This window comes from Geotrypetes seraphini, chromosome 1 (genome assembly GCF_902459505.1).
Source record: "Geotrypetes seraphini chromosome 1, aGeoSer1.1, whole genome shotgun sequence".
Classification (NCBI taxonomy): Eukaryota; Metazoa; Chordata; class Amphibia; order Gymnophiona; family Dermophiidae; genus Geotrypetes; species Geotrypetes seraphini.
In genome coordinates this window covers 110,429,570-110,449,384 of record NC_047084.1, presented here as the reverse complement: position 1 = coordinate 110,449,384, position 19,815 = coordinate 110,429,570, and the positions used below count along the sequence as shown (strand labels likewise).

The following is a 19,815-nucleotide window of genomic DNA, read 5'->3' as shown; positions in this document are numbered from 1 at the left end:
AACTTTTATTTCAATATCTACAATCGTTCTCATCATTGTGTGATTACATGAATTTGATTTTGCGGTGCTCTTATTCAATATGCCCGACAAAATCAAACCCGGGTTCAAGCGCTGTTCGACATGTGCCCAGAAAATGTCGATCACCGACCAGCATGCAGCCTGCATCAGGTGTTTGGGGCCACAACATCTTAGATCAAAATGAAGATGAATACAACATCTTACCCTTTCCTGCTTGCACTGCGCTTAATTGAATAAGCGCTTGCTGAAAATCAGAGCGCTTAAATTAAAAGAACTCTCGCAGCCCCCCAAGGTGGCTTTTGTTCTCCCCTCCGCCTGTCAGCAAGGGGCATCTGAACCACCGGGGTCGACTCGCAAGATGCCGAAGCTTGTCCTTCGCAAGCCGGCTCAGGCACCAGCTTCTCCTGCGTGTGTAACATTGGTGCCGATGACGTCACAAGCAGGAGCGCTTCCTATTTGCTCAGCCCCCGTCTCCAACGGCACCATGTGGTCCCGCCTTCGGCTTCAAGCTATATTTACTTAAACAAGCATAAAGCGAGTTGCCATCGTCCAACTGAGATAAAATAATGGCCTGAACCAAAACTGCAAAATGTTGCTGAAAAAAAAAAAAAGACACAGGGCTCCTTTTACTAACTTTAATGCGCGGAATAACGCACGCTACATTACCGCGTGTGCTAGACCTTAACGCCAGCATTGAGCTGCCGTTAGTTCTAGAAGCGTATCGCGCGGTAATTTCCTGCGTGCGCTAAAAAACGCTAGCACATCTTAGTAAAAGGAGCCCACACTCTTCTGAGCATCTTTAAACTAAAAAAGCTTTTTTTTTTTTTTTTGTAACATGATTCATTTGATTCAGGGATCTCAAAGTCCCTCCTTGAGGGCCGCAATCCAGTCGGGTTTTCAGGATTTCCCCAATGATTATGCATTGAAAGCAGTGCATGCACATAGATCTCATGCATATTCATTGGGGAAATCCTGAAAACCCGACTGGATTGCAGCCCTCGAGGAGGGACTTTGAGACCCCTGGATTAGATAATGAGTGAATAATCCAGAATAAAGCCCAGAATTCTAGATGAAAAATCAATTTTCAGTGAGTCACCAGAAGCCGACAAAATGGAGCTGGGCAGCTGCTCAATCTTTGGCCCTAAACCAGGGGTAGGGAACTCCGGTCCTCGAGAGCCGTATTCCAGTCGGGTTTTCAGGATTTCCCCAATGAATATGCATGAGATCTATTTGCATGCACTGCTTTCAATGCATATTCATTGGGGAAATCCTGAAAACCCGACTGGAATACGGCTCTCGAGGACCGGAGTTCCTGCCCTAAACATAATAACAAACCCAATGCCAGCCATGGGTCTGGGTTTACGTTCCGGAAAATCTGGTAACCCTATGCTTATGGGAGTATTGAAACTGCTACAGTTTGGGAAAAAGAACCTGAATCCTGATTACCAGGATCGAGGTGGTCACTCGGTGTACTTCGATGTCCAAACAACCGGAATTGGAAGAGCCTTGGGGAACCCAGCTGCCACCTGCAGTGCAGGCAGCCACAATTAACTGCTCCAGAGCGGTGGAGGTTTGTTTTCTTATATTGCATTATTCCCTTTGTTTTGTGAAGCAGACTTACCCGTTTGGAGCAGTAAAACAGTCATGTGCATCGTGTGAACAGACAGACGGAAAGTGCTTATTTTGGGAGCTATTGCTTTGCTGAAATTATGGCGAATCTGAACTGTGACCAAATAAAAGTTGAGAACTACTGTGTTTCCCAGAAAATAAGGCAGTGTCTTATATTAATTTGGGGTGCAAAAAACGCATTAGGCTTATTTTCGGGGATTTTTTTTTTCATGTACAACAATCATCTCTCCTTTCCTCTCCTCTACCCCAATTCTTCCTGTTTCCTTCCTCCCCCCCCTCATCCCCCATGTGCAATATCTTTCTATCCCTCCCTCCCATCCTCCTGTGCAGCAGAATCCTTGTGACCCCCCCTCCCCTCCATGAGGCTGCCATACGTCCACTCCGAGGCTTCCAAAAACAGCAGCAGCGCTCTGAACGGGCTGCTTTGCGGCCTTCCCCGCTGGGGCTTTCCCTCTGCCATCATCAGTGATGCGGCAGAGGAAAGGCCCCGGCGGGGATGACTGCAAAGCAGCCCGTTATGAGCGCTGCCGCTGCTGTTTTTGGAAGCCTCGGATTGGAGGTATGTCAGGTCTCGCTGGGGTGGGGGTCTGCTGAATTGACGAGTCTGATTTTTTTTCAGAGAATCGGGCAGCACTAGTGTCGGGGATGGAGTTGGGGGAGTGTCGGTGACATTCGGGAGGGGCTTCGGGTGTTGATCTTACCTAGGGTTATATTAGGAGCATCTTTAAAAATCATGCTAGAGCTTATTTTTAGGGAAACACGGTAATAGCACTAGGCGGATGCTTAGGCTGGACTTACCTGAAAGGTTTTCCCATTTCCAGGGGAACACACCCAGACCTCAGAAAGCTGCAGCTAGCGCCACCTGCTGTCCTGAACAGAGGCCTAGCCTGCAACAATGGGCATGCCTCACATTTTCACACGTAACTTGTAGACTAGTGTAAGTTATGCACATGACCTGTAACACTTGGCCACACCCAATTACGTCCACCATTGACTTTTTTATTTATTGAAAAAATTTCTTACTCGTAACATCCTACAATTCTAAGCGAGTCTCAAACGAACAAATTCATAATTAAAACGTAGATCACAATTTCACAATCTTAAAACAGGCAAAAAGGACAACATAGCAGCTGCAGCTTCTGAAATCAACGGCACCAAATAACATTACATCGTTCAGACCGTGCCGTTTGAAGCCATTTTCTGAAGCTTAATAAAGACGGAGCTTCCTTTGCTTCAAGTGTCAAGGCGTTCCACAGTAACACGCCCCGAACTGCAAGCGTTAAATGGCGATGACACCCTAGTCTGACTTGTTTCAAAGATGGGACCTCGCCTGACGCATGCCACCCGGCTATAGAATTCCCCCCATAATAAATTTGCAGGTCTAACCCCGTTACTATTATACACAGTTAATCGTAGAGCATCCATTATCTATTCTAATGTAATCTAATCTTCCGTTTGTGAGTCGCACAAACCCATACAAGCTCAAGGCGACAGATCAAGGAGGAAGTGGGAAAGAGTAGGGGAGGGGGGCATGGAAAAGCAAGGGAAGGGGCCTAGAAGTAGGGGGTGCTACACTTCCCCCTCCGTATCCGCGAATTCCATATCTACGGATTCGCTTATTCGCGGTTATAAACCAAAAAATCACTTTCATTTTTCGGGCTATTTTAAGCCCTGTAAACTCCCCCTCCCCTTAAGCCTTATCTGGTGGTCTAGCAGATTTTCGGGGCAGGAGCGATCTTCTCACGCTCCTGCCCCATGCAGATCGCTCACAGGAAATGGCTCGAGAGACTACGGGAGTTCAAGGCAGCCATTTCCTGTGAGCGATCTGCACGGGGCAGGAGCGTGAGAAGGTCGCTCCTGCCCCGAAAACCCGCTAGACCACCAGGTAAGGCTTAAGGGGGGTCTTACAGGGCTTAAAATAGCTGGGGGAAGCGGGAGTTAGGGGCAGAACTGGCCCAAATTTTATTTGCGTTTTTTAAATATTCGCAGCCCGGCTCTGCCCCTAAACCCTGCGAGTACAGAGAGGGAAGTGTATATGGTTGGACTTAGATAGGTGACTCTGAAGCATCATAGCATTTCCTTTTGGGCAACCTATTGATTTATTTCATATATTTCTAACCCGCCTAAACCACATGCACGACGCAACTCAGAAATTTGCTATCTATGATATATCGCGCACAAGAGACTCAAGAGAAAATACCTAAATGAGGTGCCGCTAAGCACGATTCTGTAACTGGTGCGCCACGCGCTTTACTTTTAGGTGCCAATTACAGAATCTGCCCCTAAGAGCTTTCGTCGACACGCCAAAGAATGAACGAAGACATTTTTGAAATATGTGTTCTTATCTCAGGGTTTCCGCAGCTGGCGTCGTGCTCGTTGCGGGGGTTTCCGGGTCTCGCTGCGTGACGCGGAAGCCTGCAACGAGCACATTTTGAAACACCTTATACCAAAGCGTGCTCTTCTTACGGAAAGCACCACAAGCGAGGAAAGAAAGGCATCGCTTCCGCTTTAAATGCATTTCCGCTTTAAGATCAGCCGTCAAAATTGCGACGCATACAGACGAAGACAAGAAACGTTCTTCCTACCTCCTCGGCCAATCCTGGGGTTTCGGGATATCAGAAGTTTCTCATCAAAATCCTCGGCGCCCCCTCTTCCTGCTGGGGTAGGTCTTTGGTAGAAGCTGGGACTGAAAGAAGAAGGAAACGATGTCAAAGAGGCACAGCGGAGTTCTATCAGATTTTTTTTTTTTTGCGCCATTCTTTCTCCCCCCCCCCCTTCCACCTCTAGCTTTATCTCCAGATCATTTACCCAATCACTGGCATAGCAAAGGTGACAGATTCCCGGGGCCATGCACCCCCCCTCCTTTGCCCTCTTCCCCACCACCCCGTGCTCCTTCCCCCGCACCGGTTTAGTTTCCCCGGCACGAGCAGTATCTCCAACGTGCTACCCGCGCTGGCTAGGGATACCAGCCGTCCGGATTCCCCCGGACATGTCCTCTTTTTGAGGACATGTCCGTGGGTCCGGATGGCTTTTCGAAACCCAGCACTTTGGGTTTTGAAAAGCTTCCAACAAATCACCGTTGGGCAGGAGGGCATCCGCGCATGTTCGGATGCCCTTCTGCCCGATGAGAGGGGGGACGGGGCTGGGGCATAACGGGGCAAAGCTGGGTAGAACTGGGCAGGCCTGGGGCAACCCTAGCATTGGCTTTCCAGGTTGCGGGACCTGGAAGTAATGTTGGAGGGAAGCACCGAGGCCGATGCAGGTTAGAGCTGTTATTGCGACGGCGAAAAGCTAGTGGAAGGTGGGGAGGAAGTGAAAGCGCGCGCATGGTGGGAAGGAGTGGGGGGGAGGGCATAGAGGAGGAGAGGTGCAGCACCCCCACCAAGATGAAGCCCCCCCCCCCACCTCTCCTTACTCTGCCACGGTACCCAACTAACAGTTTCTCTAAGCTACTTGTATAAATGTCTGTGCCTTCTATGCCAGGGCCTAGGATGATTCATCGCGGCCGATTCAGCATAGCTATTTCATCACGAATGTTTCATCGATGAATCGGCCGCGATGAATCATTGTAACCCCTCCCCCGCCCTCATAGCTCTTCAAAACGTTCACCGGTGTGAGCAGCATCTTTGATCCCTTGCTTGTGTCGTCTTTGTCTCCCCTCTGATGTCACGTCCTGGTCCCACGACTAGGAAATGACATCAAAAGGGAGCCACGGCTGGACGAGCAGGGGGTGGAAAATGCACCGGCAAACTTTTGAAGAGCTATGCTGAGGGGCACGGAGGAGGACAGGCACTGGCGGGGGGGGGGGGGGGAGGAGGGGAGGTGCAGATAGGAGAAGAGGCATCGGCAGGAGGAAAGGAGGTGAGGCACTGAAGGGGGTGAGGGGTGAGGAGAAGAGCCGTCGAGAGGCCCGGGACACTCATTGCAGAGATGACGGTTCAGGGCGGCCTTTTTTTAAATGTCCTGAATCGTCCCGTTCTGCTATGACCCATCCATGCTTCTCAGTTCTGTCCAAGTACAGTACTCCCCTGAAATTCACGTTCCAGGAAACCCCGCTAATTTTGAAAAACCACAAATACCTGTTTTAGGCAGGGGAGACAGGAGAGGGCAGCCGGAGCGCTGGCGAGTGAAGGAAATCACCTTGCGCTATGCTCCGACCGCCTCTTCCTGTACTAAAGTGTCAAAGCAGCTCCTGATTGGTGAGGCCCGACTTTAGTACAGGAAGAGGCGGTCGGAGCATAGCGCAAGATGATTTCCTTCACTCGCCAGCGCTCCGGCTGCCCTATGCTGCCCAGTCATTCGCGGTCGGAAAATACCACCGACCGCAAATTAGCGGGGGAGCACTGTACCTATATTCTGTTACCATTCAGTTTGATTCAGGGAGATCACATTAAGGCAAAACCCTTCAATCAAAGGGAATTACATATATATAACAATTGGATTAAACATTCTGGCTCTTCATTAGACTATTTTAAGAGCTTTACGAAAAGCTAAACCAGTATCTAGGAGCAAACGGTTCCAAACTTTAGCGCCATGATAAGCGCTTGCGTTTTCCAATGGTGGCTTGGGTTTTCTAATTGGGGTTTTTTTTTTCTGGCGGTGGAGGAGTGGCTTAGTGGTCAGCACCCTGAAGTTGTGGGCTTGACCCCAGTGCTGTACCTTGAGACCCTGGGCAAGTCACTAAACTCTCCGTTGCCCTGGGTACCATAGTTAGATTGTGAGACTGGCAGGACATATAGGGAAAATGCTTAGAACACCTGATTACTAGTCAAATTGTAGACCACTTTGATATCTTTTTAAGCAATTATTTATAACCTGCATATCCAATTCTATGCGGGAGGAAAGGCAGTATATCAAATGACCATAACCCCATAACCATTACACGCTATGCCATTTGAATAAGTATGGAACAATGTTTAGACCCGCCCCCATGTCCACCTGTCACGCCATGGTCCCACCTTCGATCCCTCCCCATCCTCACCCCCACTGCCTGCCCTTGTCAGGCAGGACATCCACATGCGCTGATGCATCGCAATGACATCACATCGTATCCATGCGGGCTTGAAGGAAAGCTTGTCAAAATCCGGACAAAGTGCCGGGTTTTGAAAAGCCGTCCAGACCCCCGGACATGTCCTCAAAAAGAGGACGTGCCCAGGAAAATCCGGATGTCTGGTAACCCTAGGAATAGTAACAAAGAAGGAAGTGGGGAAGAGACACAAATCAAACCGTTGCGTGGACAAATACGTTTATTTTAAATTTCAGTTAAAACAAATACGCACATGAATACAACAAAATGTGGCAGGCATATAAAAGTCTCTTGTAATAGAAAATGTGCTGGGCCCCAACACGGTCCATGTTTCGGCTACAGAGGCCTTCCTCGGGGGTTATAAAAAGTAGCCCAGTAGATGGCGCCAATTGACATGAAATCAAGCACAACTGAGATTAACTTGCAGAGAGTCTTACAAGGTTCCTGCCGCCTGACACAATGTGGATAAACAAAAACGCAACCGTAGAAAGACGCTGCGATAAAATAACCAATCACTGCCATTCATGCAGGGTGAGTTAACACTTACCTGCGTGAATGGCAGTATTCGATAAACATATACGGCTCGCAATCAGGGCTTGATTCTATAAACGTTGTAGGCTCCACTTGGCATGATTGTCAATCAACCACTAGGCGCAGTTATAGAATCCTGCCTAGCAGTGTCTTAGATGTAGGCGTCGGCACATTAGGCCAGGTTTTACTTGGCCTAATTTATCGGGCACTTAACTTGGATGCCTAGCGACGCCTACGTCAACTGCGCTTATTCCCTGCCCTTAAGGGTTAACCATGCCCATTTCTCAGGTAGGTGATATTAGGTGTCGGAGGGCACCTCAACTTAAGCCTCACTAGGCGTCCTAAGAGTTTCCACGCCGAAATCTTAGTGATTTAATCATTTTTTTTGATGGGCTGGAAACTGGAAACTACCACACCCCCCTCCGCCCACCAGATTCGAAGGAAGGCTCTCTTGGAGCCCGCCTCCGAGTTCCAGGGCCCCAGAATCGTGTGTGCAACGTTAATGGCTGATACAAGTCCACTTGAGATTTCGCCAAGAATTGCCTTGTGAACCAAGCAAGCGATCTAAAAAGTTATTGGGGGGGGGGGGGCGGGTTCCCCACATTTTAGGAACACAATCTCCCCATAGAGGGATCTGTGTTGTTTTTGAGCACACAAGGGTACTCTTGTGACGTTAACGTAATACCCGTCTACTCTTTCAATGGTCCTTGCATTGTGGATGCAATTAACCCCTTTTGAATCAAGTTTTGCAGTTATGCTCCAGCTACAAATATGAAAAAACGAATGCTGGAATTTTGGGGCATAGTAATGTATTGAACTTGGTGTGGGGCCCATTGGCATCTTTTATTGCTTCGATATAGTTGTCATTTCTCTTTAATTTTTGTCTGATTTCCTTACACATCCAGGGTGGGAATGTATTACTATTTTAAATACACTTCCCCCTCCCCATTCGCGGTTTCGGCAATCACGATTTCACATATTTGTGATTTTGGGGGGAGGGAGAAAAAAAGGAATAAAAAAACACAGTTCAGCCTTCCCCCCGGCGTCCCGGCCTTACCTGGTGGTCTAGCGGGCTTTCGGGGCAGGAGCAATCTTCCTATGCTCCTGCCCCGTGTAGATCGCCAATAGGAAATGGCTGTGGGGAGTTCCCGTCGTAGTCTCGAGAGATTACGGGAACTCATGGCAGCTATTTCCTGTTGGCAATCTGCACGGGGCAGGAGCGTAGGAATATCGCTCCTGCCCCGAAAGCCCGCTAGACCACCGGGTAAGGCCGGGATGCCGGGGGGAAGGCAGGAGGGAGGCTGGGGTGGGTCAGAGCCGGACCAGAAGATATTCGTGGTATTTCACCATTCACGGTCCGGCTCTGCCCCTATCCCCTGCGAATCCGGAGGGAGAAGTGTAAGAGTGGTTTATTGGAAGGATAATTGCATTTATATTATTGATTAAGTAAAGGGGGTGGGGGAAAAGATTACTTTTGAATATTTGTAAGTTCAAAGTGCATTTATTGATTTGTTATACGTTCAGATTTGTATGTATTACACTGTTACTACTTGAAAATCAATAAAGATTTATTTATAAAAAAAAAAAAAAGTTTTGAAATTGAACTCACAGATTTACACCTTAGAGTTTTCTAACTGCACTGCAGGCCGCGTGACTCTCTTTATTTCTGCAAACGTTTAGCACAGATGAACCAGGCAATCTCTGATGCCTTAGAAAATGGAAGACGAGTCCCCCTTTCCCTAGAATCCTTTGTTTTCAGAGTTTGATAGTCTTTGTGACCTTGACTGTAATACCAATACTGATAGATTGTAGACGCTGGCAGCTTTGCTTTTAATGCTACCAGGTTTGACCTCACCCTGGCATAAATTTCACGGTGTAGCATTAGCAAATGCAGCTGAGCTCAGCAGTCAAAAACGAGGTTAATTCTATTACAGATTTTTACTGTATGTAATTTTTATGATGGTATGGATAGGATTCAAAATATGGAGTCATAAATTACCTGGAAATTGGCTTATGGTACATAACTGTTCTTCTCCAGTTTTAAATGGTATTCTTTTACGGGGGAGGGGAAGGCCTGGCTGGTCGTCTTCCACACATTGGCTTCTATCCCGGTTGGGACCTTGCAAAACCTCATTCCTACGGTTTCTGACAGGGGAGGATGGAGCTCTGAACTACTGTTTCAGGACACCAGGGATTTACTAGGCTCCCATCTCTCAGTAGCCGAAACACCATCAATATATTCTTTGACAAGAAGCCTTGGTGGCAATTCTATATGTGGGTAGATGCCCTGATTCCATGCAGGGAGCGCTCATTCAATGACATCGTCTAGACCAGTGTTCTTCAACCACCGGTCCACGGACCAGTGCCAGTCTACAGAAATTTCCTGCTGGTGCATCAGGTCCACGGTGCGATCGATGCGGCGTTATCTTTGAGACAGCTCCCTCTTCCTAACTGATTCAGTGCACAAAGCCACGGGCAGCGGCTCCTACGGGCATCCTGCGCCTGAACCGGAAGCCTTCTCTCTGACGTTGCAACGTCAGAGGGAAGGCTTCCAGATGAGGCACGGGACGTGCAAGGTGCAATTAGTACTGTTATGGGGGCGTGGTCTGGGGTGGAGATTGGGTAGAGATGGGCGGGGTCTGGCCCACGACTTAGCCCCGTGTTCTTCAACCGCCGGTCCACGGACCGATGCCGGTCCACAGAATAATTATTTTATTTCCGCCGGTCCATAGGTGTAAAAAGGTTGAAGAACACTGGTCTAGACACCAAGATTCTGTTATAGAATACTAGTGTAATTGGCTTTGGTGCACCTTGAAGTTTATTAAAAATTTGTTGTACACGCAATGTCAACCATTTCAATGCGTATGACAATATTAAAAGTAGGGGACAAACTACAAGACAACTTGTTACAAAAAACTAAAATATATACGTTCAGATTTACTTACTGGTACAAAAGATGCTTGAAATTACACCGGCCATAAAGCTGGCATAACTCACCATGTCTGAAAGTGGTAAGAGCACGTCGTGCATATATCTGAAAGACACACCATGTCCTGTCCATTCACCACCCCTGTGTTTGCGCAGTGGAGTACTTCCACATGCCTTTAATGGAGGATAGGTCTATAGTCTGTTATTGAGACAGACATAGGGAGGAGGGGGGGGGGTGGAAGTCACTGCTTGCCCTGGATCATTAGCATGGAATGTTGCTACTCTTTGGTTTTTGCCTGGTATTAGTGACCTGGATTTGCCACCGTGAGAATGGGCTTCTGGGCTTGATGGACCATTGGTCTGACCCAGTAAGGCTATTCTTATGTTCTTACATGAGCCAAGTATAGGACAATGAAGCCATCGTAACATCACTGCTGAGGTTGGCTCTGAGGCACTGTGGAATGAGGCATTATGACATCACAATCTCAGCTCTGGAATGTTGCTCTCATTGGGGTTCTGGAATCTTGCTATTCTTTGAGATGCTGGAATGTTCTTTGAGATGCTGGAATGTTGAGATGCTGGGTTTTGGCCAGATACTAGTGACCTGGATTGGCCACCGTAAGCTGATGGGCCATTGGTCTGACCCAGTAAGGCTATTCTTATGTTCTTACGTGAGCCAAGTATAGGACAATAAAGCCATTGTAACATCACTGCTAAGGTTGGCTCTGAGGCACTGTGGAATGAGGCATTATGACATCACAATCTCAGCTCTGGAATGTTGCTCTCATTGGGGCTCCGGAATCTAGTTATTCTTTGAGATGCTGGAATGTTGCTACTCTTTGGGTTTTGGTCAGGTAATAGTGACCTGGATTGGCAACCGTGAGAACGGGCTACTGAGCTAGATGGACCATTGGTCTGACCCAATAAGGCTATTCTTACGTTTTTATAGTGCGTAGAGCGTTCGCATGAGTAAATACAGTTTTTTGAAAGGTGTGTCTAACCACAGGTACCTAGTGGTACAACTGTCTTTCACAAGCTGCTGTTTGCTTTTCTCGTGGTGGCCCTGGTTCCCTCCCCCATTCAGAGCTGTGAATGCCACTTTTGCAGTAATTCAAGCTCTTACTAGATCAAGGAGTAGAAATCAAGTCCAAGAATCAAGCTCAAGTTTTTCTGGACTGCAGTGCACATTGCTATCCCAGGACTAGGCTATCAAACATCTGAAGGAACATCCAGACAGGAATAATTTTCTAGAATGCTCCAGCCACTGATGCCGAACTGACTCCAGGGCATAAGCACATAAAAATAAAGGCCTAGATTCAGTAAATGGCACTCAAAAAACTGCAGAAAAAATCCATGCAGAGCGATATTGGGTGCCATTTATAGAATAGAGCCAATTTCTGCACCATATGTTTAAGAAAGGTTTGGACAAGTTTCTGGAGGAAAAGTCCACAGTCTGCTACTGAGACAGACATGAGGGAAGTCACTGCTTGCCCTAGATTTGGTAGCATAGAATGTTGCTACTCTAAGATTCTGCAAGGAATTTTGATGCTGTTTTAGGTTCCAGAATGTTGCTACTATTTGAGATTCTGGAATGTTGCTGCTCTGAGATTTTGCATGGAATCTTGATGCTCTTTTGGGTTCTAGAATGTTACTACTACATGGAATTCTGGAATGTTGCTACACTGAGATTCTACATGGAATGTTGATGCTCTTTGGGTTCCAGAATGTTGCTACTATTTGAAATTCTGGAATGTTACTACTCTTTGTGGTTCTGCATGGAATCTTGATGCTCTTTTGGGTTCTGGAATTTTGCTACTATTTGGGATCCTGGAATATTGCAACTATTTGGGATTCTGGAATGTTGCTACTCTTTGAGATTCTGCATGGAATCTTGATGCTTTTTTAGGTTCTGAAATATTGCTACTATTTGAAATTCTGGAATGTTGCTGTTCTGAGATTTTGCATGGAATCTTGATGCTCTTTTGGGTTCTAGAATGTTGCTACTACTTGGGATTCTGGAATGTTGCTACACTGAAATTCTACATGGAATGTTGATGCTCTTTGGGTTCCAGAATATTGCTACTATTTGAAATTCTGGAATGTTGTTACTCTTTGAGGTTCTGCATGGAATCTTGATGCTCTTTTGGGTTCTGGAATTTTGCTACTATTTGGGATCCTGGAATATTGCAACTATTTGAGATTCTGGAATGTTGCTACTCTTTGAGATGCTGCATGGAATCTTGATGCTTTTTTAGGTTCTGAAATATTGCTACTATTTGAAATTTTGGAATGTTGCTGCTCTGAGATTTTGCATAGAATCTTGATGCTCTTTTGGGTTCTAGAATGTTGCTACTATTTGGGATCCTGGAATATTGCAACTATTTGGGATTCTAGAATGTTGCTACTCTTTGAGATTCTGCATGGAATCTTGATGCTTTTTTAGGTTCTGAAATGTTGCTACTATTTGAAATTCTGGAATGTTGCTACTCTTTGAGGTTCTGCATGGAATCTTAATGTTCTTTTGGGTTCCAGAATGTGGCTACTATTTGGGATTCTCTCAGGTACTTTTGACCTAGACTGGCCACTGCTGGAAGTATAATACTGCATTAGATAGACCATTGGTTTGGCCCAGTAAGGCTATTCTTATATTCTTAACTTTGGGCACGAAGATTTACATCAACTGCAAAACTAGTGTAAATCTTCAAGCAAAATTTAGACGCTGATCCTTAGTATTCAGTAACACTGTGCACATCTTTAGTGAATGGCCCTGACCTGTCTCTGCGTCTCCCATGACCACACCCCCTTTTGAGTTGTGGACTAAAAGATTTGCATGTGGATATTTACAGAATAGCCCTTAACAAGATGCATGCACAAATCCAACTTCTTGTCAAGCAACACCAATTGATCAATTGGTCATATTGGCCAATTTAGATGCACCCGCATCCAGGGCAAGAGAATAGGTAAAAATCATGATTTAGTCATATAAGAACACAAGAATTGACATACTGGAACAGATTGAAGGTCCATCAAGCCCAGTATCCTGTTTCCAACAGTGGCCAACCCAGGTCACAAATACCTGGCAAGTGTAAAACTGCATATCCTAGGAATAATCAGTGGATTTCCCCAGATCCATTTTAATAATGGCTTACGGAATTTTCTTTTAAGAAATTATCCAAACCTCTTTTAAACCCTGCTAAGCTAACTGCTTTTACCACATTCTCTAGCAAAGAATTCCAGAGTTTAATTACACATTGAGTGAAGAAATATTTTCTCCAGTTTGTTTTAAGGCATCATCCCACCCATTTGTCACCCATCTGGCTATTAAGGGAGCTTGTTTCCTGGTTGGCGCTGAGGAATGAGGCAAATTCTGTGGGCATGCCAGGTTTCTGAGCTAGCTGTGTGTCTGTGTGTTTTCTCTACATGACCCTATGATAATCTCTCTTGTAGAATGCTCCTTGCCGAGTGCTAATTTAGAAAGATGCAGTAATACGCCCAGCAGCGAGTGAGGCACACACATAAAATTGCAGAACAGCTCAATTTGTTACTTCCCTGCAAAATAAATTACTCATAGCTTAGATAATGCATATCTCCAGTACTCAGCTGTTTATTACTCCATTCCTCTGAGTCATTTTAGTTCAAATTCTTTTTAAACAAAGAAAAATATGAATTAGACTGGCATGTGAAAAAAACTCCTAAGAACTATCATTGTAGGCCTGACCTCTATCCAAAGTGGACCCAGCGAGGCATATCCGGACCTGGCCTTCACACATTCATTCCGCCTATTACTGCAATGGGGGAGTAAGAGGGGTAAATTCCAGACTGCCTCAGCTCTGGATTGACCCAAGCTGGATAGGCATCCAAGGTATAAGGGACGACCAGAACGGACTTTTGACAACCCAGTTTTTTTATGCTGCTTTTGGATGGACTCTGATCTACGACAAATCCGAAAATTCTTCGTTAGAACACAATTCAGACTCCTGGGGCTCCTTTTACTAAGGTGTGTTAGCAGTTTTACCGCATACTACAATGCCGCGCATGCTAAACGCTAACGCCTCCATAGAACTTGCGTTAGTATTTTTCATTTAGCGCGTGGTTTGCACACCCTAATCTTTAGCGCGTGCTAAAAACGCTAGCACACCGTAGTAAAAGGAATCCTTAGTCCAGGCACTAATACTAAGCCTACTAGACTACTGCAATATACTAGGCCTACTAGACTACTGCAACTAGACTACTGCAACTAGACTACTGCAACTACAGTAACTCTACTGGAATATCCCAGATATTTCTATATTGTAATCCGCCTAGAACCGCAAGGCACAGGCGGAATAGAAATCCCTAATGTAATGTAATGTAATGTATACCTACCCTGCCCCGCCACCATGATAAAACAACTAGAAAACAGTGCAAACACAGCCCTCAGACTGATCTTCTCACTGAAGAAGTTCGACCACATCATCGCCGCATACCAAAACACACACTGGCTACCGATACAAGCAAGAATACTTTTTAAATTCTACTGCATGCTCTTCAAAACCCTACATGGCAATGGACCATCCTAACTGAACATTCGCCTAACTCGGAAAAACTCTTCCAGACCAAGGAGAACTCAGACACTCACCCCCCATTCAGCGTAAAAAAAATACACGACGGACTACTTGCCATGCAAGCAGCGAAAATAGACAGCCACATCTCCAATGTACTGATCTCAGCGCCAAACTACAGAACCTTCAGTAGGGAAATAAAAACCAGGTTGTTCAAGAAATGTGTCAAGACAAACTCCTGATGCAACCAATTATCCTGACTCCGTCACCAGACTCCAAATGTTACAGCCAATAGCTTCCCTGAAATCTTCTGGAAATGTCCAGAATCTCTTACTTTTGTAATGTGCCTAGAACCGCCAGGTATTGGCGGAATAAAAGAAGCTAATATAATGTAATAACGGCCATAGTGGAAATAGGGATTTTTCTGCTGAAGGGGAGGGGCAGGGTATATTGGATCTTGATTCCAGAATCATGAGAACGCTTACATTGGAACATGGGGGGAATGATCCGGCACCCAGGTCCCGAAACACATTTCTATCTGGAGATGTAGCACAGTTTACAGATCTCAGTCATTCATTATGACATCCTCTATTCTCTAATACAGTGTATCGCAAGCTCCTGAGATTTCAGGTGTGCAGCGAAACACTGAGGAGGGGGAGCGGTGCTGGCGTTGGCTGACTGCCTAAAGGATGTGCTTCTCACCTGTAGGCAGTCAGCCAGCACCAGCGCTTCTCCTCTCTGACCCTCTACACTGCTGGCACCCCCGACTGGCGGCTCAGGGCCCATCTGGAGGGTCTTTGTGCATCCGCGCACTTCCGGGTGCCTTGAGCCGCAGCCACCATGTTTTATTTTATTTATTAAAAATATTTCATCCCGCTTTCACCTAAGCGGCTTACAAGATACAGGCATAATATTACAACATACATACAATGGCATACAAAAAATATATATCTCCATAAAATTATTTTCATTCATTTAAACCAGAGGTGTCCAACCTTTAGGCTTCCCTGAGCCGCATTGGCTGGAAAAAAATGTTTCAGGGGCCGCACAAACACGCAAACGCTGCAGCATGACAGAGGAGGGAGCCGGCAAGACGGTAAACACCAGGGGGCAGCAGAGGAAAACACTGCATCGCCCTCGACCGGGGCCGCACAAAATACTTCACGGGGCCGCCGGTTGGACACCCCTGATTTAAACGCCTCGACAAATAAGGTAGTTTTTAGTTCTTTCTTGAACTTTCGTAGGTTCAGGAGCGCTCTCGATGGTTTAGTGTGGCGCGGCTCGACAAACTTTGCGGGACACTGCTTTAATACATAAGATACCTTACGAGCATTCATAGTGGCGTTTTGGATTTACTGAATGAGAGATTTTTAAGCGCGTAAGGAGTTAACATCACTGGCTTGGGCCAGGCATTTAGAGCCAGATATTTTGCCAATCCCGCCTTGCAGTGCTAGGATTTACATGAAATACCGCCGATGCACCTCACGCTTGCCTTGCAGCATCCCAAAACGTTTCCACACTTTCGTATTTTCACGGGAAATGATTGGGGCGGGAGAAGTGGTAAGAGGGTGTGTCTTAGAATGTCATGTGACTAGTCGGTCAGGCAAGCCGGTGATTATGTGGCGTAATTTGCTTTTGAGATATTTAATAAATAGTATTTTAAAAAAATAAAAATAAAAGTGTGGACACTTTTTTGGAGATCCCTCGGACGTCCCACAATGCAACCAGTGCCCCTGACTCCTGATTTCTGGATATCACACCCAGGGTTACCAGACATCTGGATTTCCCCTGACATGTCCACTTTGTCCGGGTTTTAAAAAATTCCGGCTAGGATCGACGTCGGGGACGGGATCTGTGCATGCGTGGATCCAACGCGGTGACGTCACATGCATGAATGCTTGCGTGTGATGTCATCTCGTCGCACCAGTGCATGCACAGATGCCCTCCCGACAAGTGAACAGGTTGAGGGGCGGGGCTGGGGCCAGGCAGTAATGGGCAGGGGGATGGGGGCGAGGCCATGGATCTGGATTTTAGTCCCAGAAAATCTGGTAACCCTAATCACACCCTATTATTCAAATGCTAAGACGACGCACCCAATTTGAGCAATATTTTTCAATCCTACCCTTCTCCGCCCTCTGCTCTTTTGATACCGAGCCCTGGTTTTTCCTCAGCTTCAAACAGAATAGTGAAAGATGTATATGAACTAAATTCAAACAATTTACTGCAACAGGCTGATAGTACTAGAAATACCCATGTGGAGGAAAAGATCTCAGGTTCACCACTTAGGGAACATGTATGTTTTCTCCCTAAATATCAGTTTAGTAGAAATAAGAACTTCTTCCCTATTTCAACTAGCGATCTGTTCAGATAGTTAATAGGCCCTCAGCGTCACCGCTCAGAACTCAAACGTATCACTGTTCTGAGCTTTACGTGGCAAATCGTCACTGGGTCTAATTTTTCTAATTTTCCATTTTTGCTTCCATCAAGAGCTTTAAATATTTCAATGCTTATAGCTTTCTATAGTTTATAATTTCATTTCATTTCATTTCACTTAGCTTATGTGTTGTTGTCTCTATTTAGAGATGTCTTTTATCAAGCAGGGTGACATAGCCCCCATGTTTCGCGGGAACCGCTTTATCAAGGCACCACCCCTCTTATACTATCGCTGGAATAAACTTCCACTTCAGGTGATCGAAGCAAGCAGCGTGCCTGATTTTAAGAAGAAATGGGATCGTCACGTGGGATCTCTGCACAGAGTTAAATAGGGGAGGGTCATCAGGGTGGGCAGACTAGATGGGCCGCGGCCCTGATCTGCCGTCTTTTTTCTATGTTTCTATGACCTCCTCGAATGCTTTCTCCCTAAAGCATTGTGGTGTTGGGTCTCTTTCGTTGATCAAAAAAACCTCCACTTCACCATAATAGGCGTCTTAAATATATTTTTTTAAGGTTTTTAAAAAAATTTTTTTAACTTATTTTATATCAAATATAAGAATGAAACTCCTACCAAAAACCAATAGGTAATGGTCAAATATGCAGAAGAAGCAGGTAAAGTGCTTGAGTGCTCCAATGTAAAGTGCTGAATGCCAAAGCTAACTCATGTAGCCCAAGGCTCACTCTGCTCTATTATAGTGAAGTGGAGGTTTTTTTGATCAACGAAAGAGACCCAACACCACAATGCTTTAGGGAGAAAATATACATGTTCCCTAAGTGGTGAATCTAAGATCTTTTCCTCCACATAGGTATTTCTAGTACTATCAGCCTGTTGCAGTAAATTGTTTTCCTGAGCTTCATCACCCCCTGTTCTTCCAGTCCTCTGAGACTCGCAAAGAGCTCTGCCAGAATCACCTGATATTCCAGTGTTAAAATTCTTCCTCCTTAACATACATACCATCCACAGCTAGACCAATTCATCCCACCCCCCCAACTCAACTTCATATGACCTTCTTGCTCAACCTCGGTCCAGAAATTGGAAGCAACATATTTCTTATCTCGTAATTTAGAGAAGACAGAATCATTAACATTCTCCTTGTGCTTTTTGATGTTTCTAAATTTCGTGCCCAAGGCGAAGCATTTGAAGCTTATTGAAAGGTGATAGCCTCTAGTCTAACAGCTGTGTTCTGCTTATTATCTTTAGAAAATGACCCCGTGCAACCAAAGTTGGTTCCGGGGATGCCGTGCTGGCAGAGATGCTCTCCTGCTCAATATAGTTCACCAGGATTGCATTTCTTTCCCTGACCAATTTTTTTTGTTTTAAAATTTGTTGACTGGGAAGCAGTGGCATAGCGAGGGAGGTTGCTTCCTGGGGCAGTGACGCCTGGCAATGCCGTGTGTGCATCACCCCCCCCCCTCACCCTCCACTCTTTCCTGCCCCCAACACTTCCCTGCTGCTTGAGAGCCCTCACCCCCCCCATGTAGCTCTTGAAATGTTTGCCAGTGCGAGCAGCATTTTCTACCCACTGCTCGCACTGGGATCAGCTCCCTTGTGATGTCACATCCTGGCCCTGCAACCAGGAAGTGATGTCATAAAGTAGAAAATGCTGCTTGATCTGGCAAAAATTTAAAGAGGTATGTAGGGGGGGGTGAGAAGAAGAGAGGTGCTGATGCCCCCGAGAAGATGGCACCCCGGGCCGTCCACCCACTCCCCATCCCTCCGTACTACGCCACAGCTGGGAAGGACAGATAACAGACCAAAGACTTATCCTACATGATTCATTGGAACACAGGGACACATAGGACTAGAACAGGGGTGGGTAACACCAGTCGGGTTTTCAGGATTTCCTCAATGAATATGCACGAGATGTATTTGCTGCACTGCTTTCAATGCATATTCATTGGAGAAATCCTGAAAACCCGATTGGATTCCGGCCCTCGAGGACCAGAGTTGCCCATGTCTGGGCTAGAATCAGTAAATGGCACCCAAAGTTAGATAGTACTCTATGAAGGGTGCTCTGTCCTTTACAGAGCACTAGTTTGCTGTATTTCTTGTGCCTAAATCTGGGCTCGAGCACTTATGCCTGCTATAAGCTGATGCAGGATTACCAGATTTCCTCTTAAAAAAAAAAAAAGAGGACACCTGGCTCCGCCCCCATTCCACCTCCAGCCCTGCCCTGTTCTGCCCCCAGCCCCACCTCCACAGAAACCTCATGTCTCCTTCATCAACCTCAGGGCAGTATCTGGAGGGCCTCTGCGTAGGCATGGAGGTTGATGCGATGATATCATGCACATACGTGTGTGACATCATCGCGCCGACATCTGCGCTTGTGCAGAGGCCCTCCAGATGTGGCCCTGAGCTTGGGGCCATCTAAAACCCAAACTGCCGGGTTTTGGAAATCCCTCCAGGCACCCGGACAGTCCTCTAACAAGAGGGCATGTCCGGGTTTTCCCAGACATCTGGTAACCCTAAGCTGATATAAATGCTCACCCCCAACTGATGGCAGTTAGACGTACAATTCTATAACAGAGGATCGCTAATCAGAAAATAATGGGTATATATTGAAGGAACTAAAGCCAGTATTGGGCAGACTTGCACGGTCTGTGTCCCTTATATGGACATTCAGTTGAAGATGGGCTGGGGAGGGCTTCGATGGCTGGAATGGTTAAGAAGGGCTGGAGTAATCTTTTGACAGAGACTCCAGTAGATGG

General features: G+C 46.2%; 1 protein-coding gene across 1 annotated transcript in view; it reads right to left on the bottom strand.

Moving 5' to 3' along the window:
* Positions 1-19,815, bottom strand: part of CNTFR (ciliary neurotrophic factor receptor) — a 1,036,238-nt gene that overhangs the window by 706,650 nt on the left and 309,773 nt on the right. Inside the window, exon 2 of the mRNA XM_033935683.1 lies at positions 4,233-4,333. The gene's annotated coding sequence lies outside the window, so the exon portion shown is untranslated. The remainder of the gene's footprint in view (positions 1-4,232; positions 4,334-19,815) is intronic.